This window comes from Haliotis asinina, chromosome 1 (assembly GCF_037392515.1).
Source record: "Haliotis asinina isolate JCU_RB_2024 chromosome 1, JCU_Hal_asi_v2, whole genome shotgun sequence".
Classification (NCBI taxonomy): domain Eukaryota; kingdom Metazoa; phylum Mollusca; class Gastropoda; order Lepetellida; family Haliotidae; genus Haliotis; species Haliotis asinina.
The window spans coordinates 22,786,383-22,805,714 of NC_090280.1; the positions used below are offsets into that span (position 1 = coordinate 22,786,383).

The 19,332-nt window shown below is 40.4% G+C and overlaps 1 pseudogene; it reads right to left on the bottom strand.

The window, feature by feature from the left end:
• Window positions 1-2,242: 2,242 nt before the first annotated feature.
• On the bottom strand, window positions 2,243-18,802 carry LOC137260438 (cell adhesion molecule 4-like; annotated as a pseudogene).
• Window positions 18,803-19,332: the final 530 nt, after the last annotated feature.

Here is a 19,332-nt window from a genome sequence, read left to right on the forward strand (position 1 = left end):
TCCCCTAGGAAGAGAAGTGTCAGACAGGAATTAAAGACAGGAAACAGGAAACAGTGATGGTACTAGAAGAGCATGTCTTTGATGACTGGACGTGTTAATGACAGACTGGTAAATAAGTGGAAACATGAAGCACTAGTAGTTGGAAACCATATTTTAAGAACCAGTATGTAATGACGTCTTCCTTCCTGGTCATTGACGATCTATTACGCCCAGCTCCATTGAAAACTGTCTCGTGCCTTTGTCCGATCTGAAACCACGTACAGTTAAAATCTTTTTCTGTGCCACAGTACAGAAATACACGGCTGTATCGTTTTCGAAGGGTGTTATTTCACATTCCATCTGTAACGTCAGCATTTATCATCCAAAACTGTGTTCCACAGGAGATATCGCTTGTGTCAGATCAGGCGACATCTCTGAGGAGATATCATTTTGATGGTAGATTTTCCACAAAGTCCTGACAATGCTATGACGTCATGAACTCGATAACGTCACAATGTTATGACACCGATGCACCGGAAGTCTGATGGCAGTGCTCTCTTCAGATATGTACAGTCTTCACTGAAAACTAATCAAGAATGATTTTGGATGATAAACAGAATCTCACTCTCGTGTTTACTGATATCAATTATATCAATACCCGTTGGTAAAGGTGAAAATATCCTTGCCAAGCCTCGGATATTTGTTACTTTATCAACTTGTGTTGATATATTTGATATCAGTAGACATTTCGATGAGATTCTCTATTTTTTTACCAGAGTGGTTGACTGATATCTGCATGAAACGGATTGTTAACAGTTGTTCAAATGTCAGCTGGTGTTAAGCTACAGATCACGATACGTCAGTCCTAAGACAAATACTTCCTCAGGTATACATTCTAGGCAGAGTGATACCAATACGGAAGTAGGATAGCAGTAATGTGAATTCCTGTACAATGTGGGACATCTGTTTGAAGTAATCTGGTTGATCAAATTTGCAGCATTTAAAACTAAAGTAAAACTTTTAAAGCATTTATAGAAGACATAAAAACAACGATTTAACGATTTTTAACGATTCTTATTGAATCGTGTGTGAGTGTTAGTCCGTGCGTGCGTGCGTGCGTGCGTGCGTGCGTGCGTGTGTGTCCACGTGCGCGTGTGCATGTATGTTGAAAATGGGTATTATATTTATGTAGAGTTTTATTTGAGGTGCTGACAATCAAAAGATCACAATCGGAAACCGATCTGTTACTGATGACTTATGGAATTAAGAAATTGTGGAGCCTTAGCCGACAAGCCCATCCATTTAGCTCATGTGCAAATTACCATGTGCGATCCTATTATGTGTGTAGTGTTTGATATATAGAGAAAACTAAACTATGTCCCATGTAATACCTTATTTATCAACCGAGTGAATGGTTTGGTATCTAAATCGCTTTCGCTCGTTAGATACCGATACCATTCACCAATTTCATAAATATGGTGTTACACGGGACACAGTTTCGTATTTTATTTATTACTCACCCAGCATTAGCAAAATAATATCGAGCAAAGTACTTCTTTACTAGGAGTTCAACGATTGTGATGACACTAAGCTTTCCGAGAGTCAAGCAAGGTCTAATGCTATTGTACCCGAGGTATTAGCATTTAACGTCATAACAATAAAACACTTTCACGTCATATGTACGTCATCGCGTGGTGTTATTACACAATGTGTAATAACTTTCTAAAATTACCTAACAGTGATATCTACAACGGATGAGTAATAAAATGTTGATCGGTGTGTTGAGAAAGCATGAGTTAAATGTTTCTGATAAAACAGGTTAAAGCTATATTGATTGAAAAATTGTGTTTTCACATTATCGCTGTTGATGAAATATAACATAAGTTTCATGAAACGAAAATAAAAGGTTTTAACTTTATTAATTGAATAAGAATGTTGATGCTAAATCAGCGTTGTTAATATACTTTGATATACATCAGTTAAGCTCAGAGACCAATACCAGTACAATCCTCTGTTAAAAATGGCATCGTGGCAAACATTTCCTCTTGTTGGGTGATTAGTAAATGAAGTACTCTTGTTTTGGCAGCTGAAACGTTAGCTTGTTGAGATGTTAAAATGTATAGGCTCTGTTGAAAAGTGGAGACACGTGCATATGTGGAACTGTACCGTCAGTTTGGGTTTCACCTGGTACTGTGGTCCTCTGTTGAGGAAGATGAAGGATGGAGACACGTGCATATGTGGAACTGCACCGTCAGTTTAGGTTTCACCTAGTACTGTGGTCCTCTGTTGAGGAAGATGAAGGATGGAGAGACGTGTAGATGTGGAACTGATCCCGCAGGAGTCGTTCGTAATCGTATAGGGGTAAGACATCGATGTTGGAAGCACGAGGTTCATCACTGAAGTCATGGGATAATCTCTCTGCCATCACAGTGAGATATTCACCACATCTGTAATCACAACATTACACTTATGTTGCACTTGCCCATAGGTGCATGTATTTTTCTTTCAAGCAGTGTGCAGCGGAAATCACCTCCTATAAACCACTTCAACCATGATCATAGATTTCCAAAACATTTTTAGCAAATTGTGCATCAGTTACATAGATACATTTGCTACTTTCTCTGTCATTTCCACAGGTAATCGATGCCGGCGTTTATCTAAGATTTCTAAAGGTACGTTTAGTAAATGGTGTTTAACACAGAAGACAGCAACCGTTGATATGAAGATTTGTTCACTAGTTATTACGATGATTGACTCCAGCACTTAAGATAAAAACATGAAAACGTGTACCTGTTGTCCTGGTTCTCTGCAAGTAAAACAAAAGACAAACTTGTACATTTCTAAACTGATCGATTCATCCAACAATGAGTAACAGTAAAGAATTAGTCGTACTCAGAATAGTCCATCAACATCACCAAAACCAGAACACGATAAATATGGTTTCATTATACTCATATGGGGGAATCGAACCTGCGTCTGTGGCCTGAACACCTTATCCACTGACCTACCGACCGCTCCATTACTGAATAAAAGAATCAAAACACACTTCACAAACTAAAATGAGAACAAAATATTGCAGCACGCGAAGGTGAACCACGGATATGCCCGTATGCTGTTCGAGGCTGCATTCAACAATATCCCAGCTAGACTACGCTTGTCTGATACACCCGAGAACATAGATAGACTTGCCGAAACACCCAGTGGTTGATATAAAGAGCGTCGATTTACGCAACTGGGATACGAGAGATCATGCATGAGCATAATCAACCAGCGTTTCTCACCTGTTGTAACAAGCATGGTTGTTGAAGACAGGTTCTGACCAGGCCCTGCACGTTGGGGTAAGTTTCTGTTGCTTGTTCAGTGTTGGGGATTGGAGGTGGGTTGAAACTTACATTGCATGCAAAAATATTCATGCATTCTTTGTACCTTTCACGTCCTTGCAGACAAGAACAGTGAGAGCTGCCACCACAACTGCCACAGCAGTCAGCATAACGGAGTAGACAGCTACGATGGGGACGATGTCGTCCACGTTTGCATCACCTTCTGATATAAGACAAAGATGACACATATCTGCATTAAGTAGGATAATTCAAGTGACAATACAGCGCCGTATTTCACCATGGTGTATGTTCTAGTGTCTGTTAAAGCATTAATTTACTTTATGACATAAATAATGTCAACTGACAAAATAGTATTTTGCTCTGCAAGAACTATAACGCAATAAAGTAAGCAAGCCATGAATAAGGAAGAATCATTCACCGGGATGACCATTACAGCTCTCCAGACTAGTGGATCCTTTTCCCCAACACGGCCTATCACCAATATCTGGTCGTCCTTTATGAATACTGAGAGAAGTACTCAGTATTCGGACATCTAGAAAATCCGACTATTTACAATGTTATAGCTATTCTATTATGGCTATTTCAGACTAAATAATCGGGGGTTTGGTCTCCTTGGTTGGTTTGAGACACGACTCCCGTTCCAGGCTTCAGACACTAGACAGTTCGAGCTACGTTTACTCGACATATCAGTACCCTATACGGCAGTTCGAGTTTCACAGTCGTTACACATCATGCTAGTTGTTAACCTTCAGACACCAACCTTCTATTTCCTGGTAGCTCCCATCATTTTCGTCTTCCCTGTGATACGACACCACACTGGTAAAAGGGAACATTGAACGTGAGCATAATGAGAGGAAATTATTAAGCTGGGACACGCTCTCAGTTCACATCGCGCTCCTAGTCGTGTATAGTTTTGTCTGGTTGGTTTGTTGTTTAACACCACACTCAGCAATATGACACCTATATGTCGACGGTCTGTAAATAAATGGTTCTGGACCAGATAATCCAGTGTTCAACAACACAAGCATCGATCCCGTTCATCACCTTTTACAAGCATGGGTTGATGAAAACCACTTTACCACGGGTAATTACACCCATGTGGTGATGAAACATTATTCATCTTACTTGAAGATTGATGAACATACTCACCGATGACGAGCACATCCTCTCTCTGAAAGTTTAAAGTGTGTGGGAACAATTATGCATACAAACTGAAAGTATATATTTACTTCTTGCACACTGATGTTACCATTTTTTCTACATTTAGAAGTTTAAGAGTTTAAGAGAAACTGTACATCATACGGTATGAGTTTCAGTAGAAGGTCAGTCAGTGCTAACAGTTGTCACGGATTTTAAAATGTTACAGACCTATAGTTTTGAATGTTGACAGCTTGCAACAAGTCCAGGACTGTTTTTCAGACATTCTACATAATGCTACCCCTTTAACAATTCGTATGACCTGTTTAACGTCATCTGATTTAACTGACGTGGAGTACAACAATGACGTCCAGCACCAACCTACTATCTCCTCGTAGTCTCCGTCTGTGTCTGCGTCACGGGTGTATGTGACAACGCTAGGGGAAAGAAATGTAGAAAGTGGTCGGAATCAAGGATATTTAAAAAAAACAAAGACAATCCGCTTTCCTCAGACACAGAATCTTGCAAGGAACAAAATAGTTGCTACAGTTATATGCATGAATGTGTTCACAAAAAGGGTAAGCAAGTTCTGCCTTATCGGTATTTGACGCTCTTCTAACATTTACCTGAAAGAACGAAATCTTTTTGACACCAACAGCTCATTAGCGATGTGCCATTAATTCTGCTTGGGCTTATGCTCCACATATACTGCTACTAATAAGTGAAGTATAGCTAATCAAATCACTGTATTTCTGATTGAGTGTTTCCACAATACCATTGAAAAATAGCAGCTACTACAAAATTTTAAGTCAGCTGTTTACACATTTTGCCTTACTCACCGATAATATGTGCATCCTCTACCTGAAACAAATAATTTTGTGTAAATAATGACATATGCACAATGTTAGATGTAAAATATGAGATAAACGAATTTCCTGTATAATTATACATCTTTGAAGTGGAAATAAATATCTTGCTATTTGTAGAACGACATGTTTGTAGAACAAATGTCAGCTGATTAACACCAGTGTCTTGAAGCAAACACTTGGAAACTGAAGTCCATTAAACATGTAAATTTGTGCACACTGTTGATTTATATCCTCTTCAAGCATCAACTTGAAGGTTCCATACTGAAGTACTTTAGAAACGCGCGTATCATATTATTATCATTCATTATGGAGGAGGCAAAACGAACAGAATCTGTCCTTGAAGTAATCTGACTTTCACAGATGAACTTGATGCACACCAAGAAATACGTGCATTCCTGTATGGTCAAGTGACCCACCATTTGCTGGAAATCACCTTTTCACCTGCAAATCGCGTAAAAATGCATAAAACGTGACGTTTTCACAACATATTGTTAGATCAGTCAACTGTGCACCAAAATCACACCGAAATTTTGAACTGCACCAAATTGTTGACAACACGTGATCGAGCACATCCTTGACAACCATGTGTCCAGCTCGAGATCACCGCATTGTCTTCACTCTTTTTTAAGGAACAGGTTCAAGTCAATCTCCAGAAGAGACATTACCATTCACGGAAGAAGGGATATCGTCAGTCTCCAGACGGTACGATTGTGATTACGTCAGCTGGGACTGTGTGCGCATAAGTATTCTCTTTACTGCCGAGTCCTGATCTCATCTCAGTCATGCATATACAAGGGCGACGTGGACAGCGTAACGCTGATTGTTGAGTTCAGCAGGGATGGTGGAGGCGTAATGATTTGTAACGAGATTAGTAGTGATGGCAGGACACACGTGCACGTCTGTCGTGGTCGAGTTACAGATCAAATGAATACGTACTGAGAACAAGAGTCGTTCCTTTTCCCAACAGGAAGGCAGATCAACGACTTCACATTTTCCAGCAGGATTATGCAAATGATGGCCATACCCGTTACTGTCACTGACTGTGAAACTTTTGAGCGCGTTTGGAAGTAAATTTGACCCCATTCAACGTTATCGCTAATTCATGTTTGCACTAAACTGAGAATGACTAATTTTGATTTTACTCGTGTTTCAATCTTGTTTGACGACTTCGGTTTCAACAAGGACAAGTTATTTTCTTCGTTTATCACGGATATTCAATGTCCTATCCCAGTGATGCGTTTTTAAAGTAGTTCAGTATACTTTCACCGCCTTCCCTTATAATCTATCCTCTCTATCAAACTCTTCCTTAAAGGCCTGGCTCAAATTCCATCTCCCCACAAGAGACTTGGTCTTCTTCCTTGATGAATACCAATTGTCACCATCAAGGACACTTTTACATTTAATCAAGATACACACAGACACGTTAGAAATCACACCTGGAGAGAATCAGTTAATATAGGTAGGACAAAATGATCATTTCGTCGAAAATGCATCACATGTCAGTATGAAGTGAAATAATTATTAGCTAACTCTTTACTGAGTATGTGTGGAAATAGACATCAGACGCGACATACCAAAGTATTGTTGTATGTTTTGCAGACAAAGAAGAGGCATGAAATCAATACTTATTACTATTGCTTAACATTTCTATAGGTGTATATATGTATATGAGTTGTTGGGTAAAAGTACTACTCTGGTAAATATCTGACGTGCCCTTTTCCCCGCTCCCCACTACCCTCTCCGACCCTCTAGCGACGATGCACTCAACATACACACGCACACGCACACGCACACGCACACGCACACGCACACGCACACGCTCAACATGCTATTAAGTGAGATCGGTATACGTAATTACTGAACCAAAGTAGTCAAGAAGTGTTTGTGAGAGAGGCCACTTCACGTCCCTCTCGAGTTCTAGTCATTCACTGTCACATCACACTGTATTACCTCCACGTCTCTGTTTTCTACAAACAACAACTATGACGACAATGGCGATGACCACGATCAGGATGGAGCAGACAGCAGTCACTGGGACGATGGAAACGACACCAGATTCATTAACCTCGCGTGCTGAAACATTTAATATGGACAACATTCAGTTTAGCATTGTATAATCCTGTTTACTTTTCAGAAACAAATAACGTCCAAGATATGTTGCTTTATTTAAGGTACATGATCTGATTACAAAATACCAGAGATATAATTTATACCAGGATTACAAATATAACCAGGGCTGCCCCGTATCTGCGAATTTGAGTGGGTGGGTGAGGGAGTGAGGGGGTGAGCGGGTAAATTGGTGGGTATGAGTGAGTGAGTAAATGAGTGGAGTTTTATGCCACTTATACCCCAGTAACATCACGCCTCTTAAGAAGATTTTAATTAGGTTCACGACATATCAACTGGGTTGACCCTTCCGATGTTCATCAGAAATGACACTTTCAAACTGCAATACAACCAGTTGCGTTCTCGATACAACACCCATCGATCCGTCTTCATAGAGGGATCCAATAATAATCGTCAAGTTGCCAGTCAACCAACCAGTGAGCCAGTCAGTCCGTGAGCCAGTCAGTCAGTCAGTCAGTCAGTCAGTCAGTCAGTCAGTCAATCAGTCAGTCAGTCAGTCAGTCAGTCACTCAGTCACTCAGTCAGTCACTCAGTCAGTCATATCATCAGATTAATAGTCAAGATTGACCTCCTGAGCCATATTACTAGTTTGTATAAATACCTGTTCAGACTGTCTGTGTGTTTTGAGAAATTTGAAGGGAGTAAAAACTTAAAAGTCATTATATATCTCATTCAAATGTAATCTTGAATTTTACATATTCTGTCACGAAGTATGTTTCCGGAATCTGTGGAGGCCTTACTGAAGACCTCTAGTGTCAGGTTGCGTGATGCACTCCCATGGCTGTTGTTGACGTGACACGTGTACTGTCCAGACACAGACACATCTATAGCTGGTGTAGACAACACATCCTCCCCGTGTCCTGTAATCACCATCTGTCTGGATGTGTCCCACCAGGTTACAGTGCAGGCAGGGTTACAGTCAACGGAACATCTCACTATCACAGGTTTCCCCTCTTCTACCTCCCATGTGCCGTGAAACTGTATCTGGACAGGTCCATCTGCAAAGCGTGTGAGATAATCAGAAATAATAATTTGATATTTTCTTCTATCATACCAATACCAAGGCATATCAATTTCAATTGAATTAATGTTTCATCAACTTTAGGTTTAGACTTTTGAAGTTGGTTAGGTTTAATTTTTTCTCATGCCAGGCTACATCTTCTAGCCTTATCGAGTCTAGGCTCATCAATATAAGATTCCCAGTTTCAAAGATCTTACTGTTGTCACGAAACATTACATTCAAATGCAAACGACGACACATTACGCACATTCTGTTTTTGTTCCTATAAGTCATACGTGTCCCGTATCAGTCAGGTATATCCGACAGGATGAACTTACTATTATATCTCTAATGATCAGTGCCTGTACCAGATATTGTCAACGTTTCATGCATTTTACCGTATTCTTAATTGTAAACCCAATATTGTCACTGTTTTAAAAAGAAGCGCTTTTAAGGAGAGAAGCTCCGTGAGTGAGTGAGGGAATGGATTGCGCTTTACGCAGCAGTCAGCAATAGTCGAGCTCTGTGAATAATCGAGACTGGACCAGACAATCCAGTTATCAACAACATGAGCATCGATCTGCTCAACTGGGAACCGATGACATGTGTCCACCAAGTCAGTGAACCTGACCACCCGATCCCGTTAGTCGCCTTTTATAACAAGTATAGTCGCCTTTTATGGCAAGCATGGGTTGGTGAAGGCCTATTCTACCCCGGACCTTCGGGGATCCAAAATCTCCATGACGCTCAGGGCTGTTGTCACAGACTAAGTTATTTCAATAAGTTTCTTTGAAGCTTCATTTATTCAAACGATCAATTTGTTTCAACATATGTCCAAAGTGCACTGAAATTCTGTCCCCTTTGTCTATGTCATGTATTCAGCAAACATTCGGTGTATCCCCTCTTAACATCACCAACCCTCCGGGCAGGACCCTTAATTCTCAAACGTTATCAATATATGGCAGTTAACACTTCCCTACGTCGGCGAATCTTACGTATATACATGTGCATGGGCCAGTGACCTTGCAAAATGTGGCGTAATGGCCCTGTGTATAAAAATCTGAATGATATGATCAGTTGGCGAGACCAGCCAGGGAGACCAACCAAGGAGACCAGTCAGGAAAACAAGAAGCGAACGGATTGTGCGGTTAGTCGGGTTGTCGGCCAAGGCCGTCGCTCCAAATACGACTACGTCGACGGTGAAGAAACGCCTTCCGACTTCTGAATGTGTGAGGTGACAGAACGGGTCTCCAAATCAGGAACATTGGCCACTCAGTCCTGTCACATGTTTACCACTGTATATACCTTTGCGACCATCATTCGACCAAACAATAATAAAACATGGCTGCTGCTATCTTCTTCTCTACCACTGACTTTTGTTTTTCTTCCGTCTCTTGTCCACCATCCTGAACTACCACCAGACAGCAACCACAAACGAACTCTCTTAGGCAAGTATACTCTTAAAACAAGTAGGGTAACCTGAACTTTGAAATCTGGTAGAAAGAAAACCCATTCAGGAACGTTACAATGACATTCTTTTTGTGTATGCAGCATCATTTCACGTTATCACCACACGCAAACACAATGCATGGGAAGCACGTGCACAACGTCGGACCCTCCTACGCGTGCATGGGGTGCCATTATGAATCCTGACGTTTCTCAGGCTCTTCCGTAGACTGTATTTTTCGGATAGTTTTCTTGCATTCGTGGATGGTCAGAGTTCAGAGGTCAAATCACACACTTCTCACTGAAAATTGTAAACCTGAAATGTTCATGACATACTCCAGTCACCTAACAAGGGGGATAAGTGAACGAACAGGTATGCTTTGAATGAAATCCAGGTGGAAGTTGGTTATGTTCTCAAAACATCCATTGTTACTGTATCAGCATTGATTCAATCGCATATATCTCCCAATTTCGACAATCATACATTGAAAGTACAGTTCACTTACTGTTTTTAAGAGTATATATGAAATCTGGGAAAAGAATGCCTCTTAAAACAGTTTTGAAATTATTATCATGTTGAGGTTTGAAATTTCCAGAAAGTTGTGTCCCATCCCTATCCTTTATCCATCTCCACTGAGAAATGTACAAGTACAGTGTTAACCATTACTGATGAATGAATGAAGACTCAGTACAAGGTAAAATACCAAATACTCATTCAACGTGTGGCACAGGCCTTCATGACTGTCACAATCAAGTATGAATTGTCCATAATTTATATCAAGAGGACCTTCATTAACAGTTACGTACCTTGCCATCACGTTGAAACAAGATCAACATTGAAATATTAGTTCTAAGGTAACCAGTTAAAACCCCTTTCGTTTAGTAAACGACCACCGCTCAACTTTTGGCCCGCGTGGTTGGTATCGAATCTCATGTGTTCCGTATTTTCCTGATATTTTACATAACCTTGTTTTGACCTTTGTCTGTCACCGTGCATTTACATTATCTGAAATCTGCATATTTGATGCTACGCTAGAATTGCAAGCCTGAGGAACATAAATTGGCGCTTTCGTAACCCGTGTCATGTGATTCAGTAAATGTATGTATTGTTAGTTTTGTGTTGATCGTTTGTATTTGAGCTGAGTGGTCCGTTTTGCTCATATCTAAAGCACATGTCCAGGTCAGCAACAATGACATGACATATTTTTGGTCACTGGTGTATATTCGATAAAACACCTGACACCGCTTGCCTTTGAAGCTGAAAGCTTTCATCACAGTTTCTGACTATGTTCTCTCCCAACAGTCAATAACGCCCTATTGTTAGCGCTATGAGCATACTTGGTGTGGAGTTTGGCGCTATATCAATGGACACATTATTATGTTGTTGCTGTCATTAATTCCCAACCGAACCACCAAGTTACTATCACAATAATGATTCAGGACCTAAAGGTTCTATGTAAGCTGCATGCTAAGTTGTATAGATATACGAGGTTCCTGTACCGTAAACAAAGGTACGTTCTTACTCACAGAGGACATCCAGTACATGTCCGTGACTCCAGTCAGACTCCAGCCCCTCTTCCACAGCCTGGCAGCTGTAGTTGTCTCCCTAGTTCTCTCTGCTGACGTGGGGTATTGTAAGGTCATCTCCACCTGTAGGAGACTCATCACCAGATTCCAGCAGGGTCCTGTCCCTCCTCCAGATGTAGGTCATGTTCAGAGGGGGGTGGTCCGGGGGTAGACTCCGGGACGAGGAGGAGCATGTGAGGGTGACATTCTTACCTGACACAGGTAAGGCAGGTTCGGTGATGGTAGGTGTGGCTGGCTTCTCTGTGAAAAATATAACACATGATACCAGACTTTAACACCAGTGCCAATAAACATGGTTAAAAACATTCTAAAATATGAATCCAACGAGACATCATAAACTAAATGAACTAAATGCTTTGACTCTTTTGTTAATGAAGTATTCACCGTTATTGTCAGTTAAATAAACGCCGGCGACTCGCTAATACTCCTAATCGACTTGTTGATTAAATGTACTCTGTGAAAAAATATAACAAATGATCCGAGACCTTAGCACGAGTGCCAGTAAACATGGTTTTACTAAATGTGTGGTTTGCCTCTCTGTGAAAAACGTTTCAAAATATGAATCCACTGAGACATAATAAACTGAATAAAGTAAATGCTCTGACACTTTCATTTATTAAGTATTCACCTTTATTGTCAATTAAATAAGCGCTAGCGACACGTTAATACCCCTAAACGGTTCGTTGATTAAATGTACTACACAACTACTTTCCCCTTGGTCAAATGAATAAATCATATCTGTATGTATGTCTGTATGTCTTTATGTACTTCTGTATGCATCTCTTTACGTATGCCTGAATGTATGTCTGCATGTATCTCTGTATGTATTTCTGTATACATGTCTATGTATATATGCATGTATCATGTCTATCTGTGTGTCTTTAAGTACCTCTGTATGCATGTCTCTACGTCTGTATGTATGTCCGTATGTATGTCTGTATGTATGTCTGTATGTATCTATGTATGCATGTCTATATATATGTCTGTATATATGTCTGTATGTATCTTTGTATGCATGTCTGCATGTATGCCTGTATGTATCTCTGTATACATGTCCATGTATATATGTATGTATGTCTGTGTGTCTTTATGTACTTCTGTATGTATCTCTGTACGTATGTCTGCATGTATGTATGTCTGTATGTATGTCTGTATGTATCTCTGTACGTATGTCTGTATGTCTGTATGCATCTCTGTATGTATGCCTGTATGTATTCTGTATATATGTCTGTATGTATGTCTGTATGTATCTCGGTATGTATCTCTGTACGTATGTCTGTATGTATATCTGTATGTATGTCTGTATGTATCTCTGTATTTATGTATGTATGTATCTCTGTATGTATGTCTGTATGTATCTCTGTATGTATGTCTGTATGTATCTCTGTAGGTGTCTGTATGTATGTCTGTATGTATCTACGTATCTATGTATCTATCTATCTATGTATGTATCTATGTATGTATCTATGTATCTGTGTCAGATTCGGGATTCAAATCTTAAAAACATGAAGCCAAAAAACCTACGTTTTTCCATAGTTCAGCCTCAAGTTAGACTTTTCTTCATATTCTTGTTTCGGGATTCAAATCCCGAATCAGAATATTTCGTTCAGATTTGGAGTTATGACCAACAGTGTCAATATACATCATCCCACCCCTTCTAAGGTACTAGTACATGTATGTATGTATGTGGGTAGGTGGGGGCGGTGGATGGATGGATGGATGGATGGATTGATGCCTGCCTGCCCACCTGCCTGCATGCATGCATGTAGGTAGGTAGGTAGGTAGGTGCGTACAAAATGTAAAAGAATCATTACAGGTGTTAAGTCATAAATGCAAACATTTGTTGTATTTCCAACGTGTACCTACAGAGAGATTGTAGCAGTTACAGTAGGACGTCATTACATATACATTATGACGTTACAGAGGGACAAAGTTCTGGAGTGACAAGTTCAAGCTTATAATGGTTTAACTTTTTAACAACATGATTTTCGACATCGGCGTGTTTTTTCACAGAATACACAGTTAACATGCAATGCACGTGAACGTTGGGGATCAAATAGTCTGAACGATGGGTATAAAAGGTTGATCGCAGTTTGTCGATTATTCACTGTATTTGGAATATTGTTGACGAACGCTACATGCCTTGTCTGCGTGAAGCCAACCGTCATATCGCTATTGGTCTCCTTGAGGCCGGTAAGTCCCAGCGTGCAGTTGCCCAACGGATAAATGTTCACCAAAGCACCGTTTCACAGCTCTGATAGAGATATCGCTAAATTCGGTTGCAGACGCCCCTAGTACATCTGAACGAAATTTGAATCCCGAAAAAATCCCAAAAATATTCAGATTCGGGATTCGAATCCCGAATCCCAAATCCCAAATTCCGAATCCCAATCCCGAATCAGTTTCTAACTTCATGTTGCTTAATCGTTGTTACACTGACTGGTGCTCGGGATGAATAAGACAGGTGGATTCGGATATACTGCGAGTGAGTGGTTGGTTGGACTGTTGTTTTAACACTGCACTTAACAACATTCCATATATATGTCGGCTATCTGTGAATAATTGAGTATGGACCAGACAATCCGGTGATCAGCACCATCAGCATACCTCAACGCAATTGGGATACCATAACATGCGTCAACCAAGTTAGCGAGCCTGTCTATCAGATCTCGCTAGTCGTATCGTACGACAAGCAAGGGGTAATGAAGACCAATTCTACCCCGGATATTCACGGGTATACTGTGAGTAGGCTTGCCATGTTTAACTCCACAAAAGCACACGCACATATACAAACACATCTTTATATATGGTTAAGGTTTAGGTTTTAGTTTAGGAGCATTCATTTACTTATCTATCGTTCTGTTAACTCCACTTACGTGCTACAACGAGGACTTGTCTACGTCCAGTAACTTCCTGTCCATTGCTTCCCTGACAGTAGTAAGTACCAGCGTCCTGTACAGAGACATTGTAGATGGTAAACCTCAGCTGTCCGGTCTGTGATGGTGAGTCCTCCCCGGTGTATCTGATCCTGGTCCTGAAGCCGGTGTGGCTACTGTTGATTACCACTACACGGTGTGACTTGGGCTGGACCAGTAACAGTCTCACAGATACCGAACCATTCACCCATACATAATACACAAAGCTGACATTCTGTGCGTTCATGGCCATGGTAACATCTTCACCAACACGTGTAACAGTGTAAGGGTATCCAGTTGTCATGGAGACTAGAGCTGTATACGAAAAGGTAATTAGAATCAGAACTCAGTAACACTAGATACGTTGACACGTTAGGCATTGCGTAAGATTACACTGAAAAGCAACTAAGTAAGAGATTCAACATGTATTTCAGTTTTCGAAGACAGATACATACCAAACCCACATAGTGCTACGGACACAATGGAACCCAGAAACATTGTCACTACTACGGTGAGCAGAAACTGACATATGCAGTTTCTGATATAATGCGTCACATGATGTAGTTTCACTGGACAATATTTCCTTATAAACATTTCCCGGTGAACCTTACGTTGTGCTACAATATTGCCGTGTGAATAATATATGTTTTTTGTGAATATGTCCTCCATCAACGCCCACATGGGTACAATGTGTGAAGTCCATTTCTGGTGATCACCCACTCATTCAACCACTGACTGACTGGTTCACTCATTCACCCATTCACTCACCATTCAACTACTCACGCACCAACAGATTCATCCACAAGTGATACCTATTTAAAACATTGATAATCTGTCCACAAGTCTGACATGACGTGAAAACGCAAACAAATGAGTATTAAATGCTAAAATCTCAGTGCTTACAAAAACATATGTTCGCCTCCTCCACAGCAAGACTGCTTAATTTGAATACACCCCTCTACCCAAACACCACTGCAACCCAACCACTCACGCCGAGATTCACGCTCTCGTGAACTCTCAAGTGTAATATTCCCTCTATCAAACATTTACTGTTTGACCAGCCACGTCTTTCTCCTCTCTCACGTACACACATACAAAATATAATGCAGTACGAATATGGCAGGTGACATTTTGATGTAAAGGATGAAACACCACTCCGAGGTTTTGGTAGCAGGTGTAAACCAGCGGAGGAGGGAAAATCCCAGGGGTAGAAGGCCGGGGGGATTTTACCAACTCCAAGGGTGGCCACGATGACAATGGTTAAGCTGCGTTAATTATTCCACGTTTTCCGTGGAAATATGACTTAGCCTGTGATTAAGGGGATGTCATCTTGTCCAGAGCAGATCTCCTACACTATAAATGCTAGCTTCATAGAACTTGGTACACATGCCAAGCATGATTGATCCCTTTCGGGGATTAGACCCGGACATGAAGTTTTTGAGGTTTCAATGTCCTCAGGGGTCTTTCGGGTGTTGCACCAGTGTGTGAAATTTGTTTGTGATTTTTTGTTTGTTTGGTTGGTTGGTTGGTTGTTTGTTTTTTTTTCTTTGTTTCCGTGACAAGACGTTTGACATTGAAATTAGAACAGAAGCTTAAAACTGTTCACTATTACTTCACCAACCTTGGCATATGGATAGGCCTGGTGGTATAGTGACGCCTTCTTTTAGGTTTGGATTTCTGAATAAAATATTTTTGGCGTTTAGATGGCAACAAGTTCGAAATCGACTGACTTTGGTGGTAGTGCTCTTTCTAGGAGAAAAAATTTTTAAATCTTACAAGCCTTCCAATCTGTCATATGGCACACAGTTGCGGGGGATATTGATGACTTTTGTCTTAATGGTTCGTTCCTATTGACAGCAGGGTAATTATTTAGAGAGATATTCAATCTACGCACCTCAAGGAATATACAAATATTCCTTATAAACCTCGTTGCAAAATGCCTGCGATACTTGTGATCAAATTCCGTCCTTCACTTGATGAAGTGGAAGGAAGTAGTCCAGAAACGTCATGTTGTAAATAATAAAGACGTTGTAAATCCATACACGATGCAGTGGTTTCTCAGAAAGCTTCTCCACAGTGACCGACTCTTGGTAGACTTGGTGAAGAACTTCACTTGATGTACATCACATCGCTGTACTGTCGAGCAGTACATCACCATCAACAAAACCTTCCAACTTCAAACCTTGGCACACAGAGGATAGCTGTGGAATCCCTTGTTTTCGTTATGAGTCTTGACATGCATCATCAGAGGATCATCACATATATAAATATGTGCAAAAGTACACAATAAGATTCTACCATGAAGAGCCTCCACATTAATCAAAACCCGGCCTACCGAATTGATTGGCATACACAAAGGATTAAGAGATTTAGAAGCGTTAGAATGGAAAATTCTAAAACAGTGAATCACCATGTTTGAAAGGTATTTTTGACTAATAAGAATGAAGGAAACAGCTATTTGTGCTGCATTGCAACATGGCCGTTACACACAATAAAATCGGTGATTTATGGATTAAGCATGAGCCAAAGTGAATCAATGTTTTGCAATATGGAAAGAACTAGATGACATTGAAAACTCTGAAAAGGTTAATACAGCTTCTACAGGTACAGTTACGTTCTATCTGAAGTGTTCCCAAAACGTTAGTGAAAAGACACTGAGAGAGCTTTGAAATGAAAAGTCAAGGGCTGTTTGAGTATAGGTAGGTTCCATTCTCCTTCTATGAAAACTTGCTGAAGTATGTTGCATTTTTGGCATTCATGCCATAAATGGTACATTATGTGACCAGTTTATATGCTTTGCTTATAATAGTCGCAGTGCTGTAGCCTTTGTTAGGTTCTTCCTCCCTTTTTCCCTTCATCATACACTTTAACTCATGTCACTTGCTCGTGTCATGCACAGCCAAGCTCCCCACATCGCTCTTTGAAACACATTCACCTCTAACAACAATACACATGAGGATAAACCGGACAAATGGACAAAATACATGTGGCACGAGGGTGAAAATAGTGAATTCTTTACAAACTTTAGGTTACACTTTCACACTGGTAACTCTTTTTCAGGAAGCAGCTGATCACACAAAAACATACATGATGGTACATTTGCTTTAACAAATGAGAACAGAACCGCTGTGGTGGGATTAGGAATTCAAAATATAAAGCATGAGAAATATGCGGCACTCTGACCTCAAAGAGATCACAATGAAGAAAGGCAGTTACGAACACTCTTCAAATATACTTTCAAATCCAAAACACATTCACAAGCTCTAACCCTTAATTATTTTGGGAAACATTTTCAACTAATATCACAGTTGCTACGGTTGATAAATTGGTATAAGAAGGTATAAGAAATATCCTTCGAAATATCAAAATATTACACAGACAAGTCTAAAATACTGCGAGTGAGTAGTTGGTTGCATGGCTGCTAACACTTAACAACATTCCATATATATAGCGACGATCTGTAAATAATCGAGTCTGGACCAGACAGTCAGGTGATCAGTATCATGAGCATACATACACGTATTTGGGATACGAGAGCTACCCGATCCCGTTAGCCGTCTCGTACGACAAGAAATGGGTAATGAAGTCCAATTCCCGCCCTGATCTTCACATGTATACTTCCATCCTTAACTCCACAAAAGCACACGCATGCACACGCACGTACACACACACGTCTTTATATATGGTTAATTACGTTTTAGTTTATCCTCATTCATTTACTTATCTACCATTCTGTTAACTCCACTCACGTCCTACAACGGGGACCTGTCTACATCCAGTAACTTCCTGTCCATTGCTTCCCTGATAGTAGTAAGTACCAGCGTCATTGTAGATGGTGAACCTCAGCTGTCCGGCCTGTGATGGGGAGTCCTCCCCCGGTGTATCTGATCTTGGTCCCGTAGCCGGTGTGACTGTTGTTGAGTCCCTCTAGCCGGTGTGAGCTAGGGATGACTACTGACAGTTTCTTAGATATCGAGCCATTCATAAACACGGAGTATATTGAGCTGGCGTTCTCCGGGTTCATGGTCATGGTAACATCCTCGCCAACACGTGTAACAGTGTATCGGTATCCAGTTGTCATGGAGGCTAGAGCTGCACTCAAACCAAATATTACTCATGAAAACAAGGCTAACAGTTGACATAAATATTCAAGCTCATCATTGAAGCCCGCTCAATATATTACAAGTTGATAGGTACATACCACATATGCAGGTACGCAAACGAATTGTGAATCAGAAATTAACGCGTCAAAATATCTAGTTTCTCTAAAAAAATATTTTCTTAGACAAAACTGGTCACTTATATAATGTCATGTAAAGCTCATTTAATGTGGTTTTTTTTAGCTGACAGGTACATACCACACACATGTAAGCCCCAAAAGAGAATGTGAGCCACAGACATGGCTACTAGCGTGGTAAATTCATACTGACACATCACGCACCTTAACAATTGTTTTCATGAGATGAAATATTTAGTTTCGCTGGATAATATTTCCCTACAAAAAATGGGTAACTTCCCGTTGAATTTAAACACATGCCTACGAGGTCTTAGCCTTTAGTAGTCAGTAACTAGTTGTTTACATTCATATGGACAGACAAGTAACATTGATGACAGACTACTCACAAATCTACCTTTGGTTGGTAATGTTGCAGCTATATCGCAGAGGTCTATATATAATCGAGTCTGTACCAGAGAATCCAGTGATCAACAGCATGAGCATCAACCTGGTCAATCGGAATACCATGGTATTTTTCAACCAGGTCAGTGAGTCACCCGATTCCGTTAGTCAGGCAGATTGTTTTATTCATTATGCGGGCAAGTGTGTCTATAATACAGTTTACAAATACAGTTTACAAGTTTGAAGATATTGTGAGGGAATAATGCTGTCATATGGAATATTCGGCTGGAATAGTTAGTTGGCTATTATCAGC